Source organism: Bos mutus, chromosome 15, assembly GCF_027580195.1.
Source record: "Bos mutus isolate GX-2022 chromosome 15, NWIPB_WYAK_1.1, whole genome shotgun sequence".
NCBI classification, from domain to species: domain Eukaryota; kingdom Metazoa; phylum Chordata; class Mammalia; order Artiodactyla; family Bovidae; genus Bos; species Bos mutus.
In genome coordinates this window covers 40,748,193-40,749,708 of record NC_091631.1, presented here as the reverse complement: position 1 = coordinate 40,749,708, position 1,516 = coordinate 40,748,193, and the positions used below count along the sequence as shown (strand labels likewise).

Sequence of the window (1,516 nt, the reverse complement as noted above, 5' to 3'; positions counted from 1 at the left end):
CTCAATGGACGTGAGTTTGAGTGAACTCCAGGAGATGGTGATGGACAGGGAGGCCTGGCGTGCTGCGATTCATGGGGTCACAAAGAGTTGGACATGACTGAGCGACTGAACTGAACCTTGGCTGCATACAATTATGACATTCAGAATTGTTCCGCTTTAAACATAAAGTTTGTTATTAAAAAAAACAGACAAATCATGTGATGGCAGCATTTAGAGGAACCTATCCCAGAAGCTATCCTGAAGAGACAGCTCAGAGAACCAGGCAGCCCAGAAACCCAGGCACGGAGATTAATCCTGTTGGAGAAAGGGGTTCATTATGGTGGATGAACTGAAACGCTTCCTGTATAATTACCAAGTGTTGAAAGGCTCCATGCTACTGTTGTGTCAGAGGTGGAGAGCTTATCATTAAAGTGACCAGTGATAACACTCCAAAGCATGCTTTGAGACCTGGTTTCTTGTCTACTTTTGCCCTTACAGGGGCTTCCCTGGTGGCTCAGACGGTAAAGCGTCTGCCTGCAATGCGGGAGACCCAGGTTTGATCCCTGGATCGGGAAGATCCCTTGGAGAAGGAAACGGCAATCCACTCCAGTATCCTTGCCTGGAGAATCCCATGGACAGAGGAGCCTGGTAGGCTACAGTCCACAGGGTTGCAAAGAGTCGGACACGACTGAGCTACTTCACTTTTCACTTTCTTTGCCCTTAAAAAGACCAAGGGGGAAAACTCAGACCTTCAAAAAAGATAGGTGTATCATCTGTTACTATAATACTTACCAGGTGGTTGAATTCAGTCCTTTACCTTAGGTGGTGAGTTTCATAGCCAGCAGCAATGCTAATACAGTACTAATTGTCAGCTTAGAAAAGGAAATTGCTCCATTATTTGAAGAATTGAGACAAATTGTGGATTTCTTAATCTGGCAGTTTCTTACCTTCATCGTATCAAACACACTACGAATCCGTCAGTCTTTAGGCCACAAGGAAGGGCCCCTTTTCCACCTTACACTGGTGAAAGAGCCTATAGATAGAATTTATGAACAGATTGATTGTTATCTTTTCTTGTGTAGGGCTTTTTCTTATTTAGTGAGATCACAGAAGGTTCAATCTATCACAGCTCCTATGCAGTTAGTCCAGTCACCAAATATGTATGAGATCCTATTTAGTGGCTCAGAATCAAAATGATACTTTGATCCACTTGAGCAATGAACTGTTCAGTATGTACAATATTGTACAATATGCCATGCCCGCAGAATGAAGCAGACTCTTTATTATGAATAATGAGGGCATATTTTTCTTCATATTACTTTCTTTGCATTGAGTATTAGGAAGAAAAAATGGCTTGTGGGCATTTTTCAGTCGCTAAGTTGTGTCCAACTCTTTCTGACCCAATGGACTCTAGCATGCCAGGCTTTCCTTTAACCCTCTATTTCCCAGGGTTTGCTCAAGTTCATGAGTATTGAGTCAGTGATGCTACCTAACCATCTCATCCTCTGTCATCCCCTTCTCCTCCTGCCTTCAATCT

General features: G+C 43.2%; 1 pseudogene; it reads left to right on the top strand.

Annotated features, from left to right (window-relative positions):
• The first annotated feature begins 316 nt into the window (after window positions 1-316).
• On the top strand, window positions 317-1,145 carry LOC102276677 (ragulator complex protein LAMTOR3 pseudogene; annotated as a pseudogene).
• The last annotated feature ends 371 nt before the right edge of the window (window positions 1,146-1,516 follow it).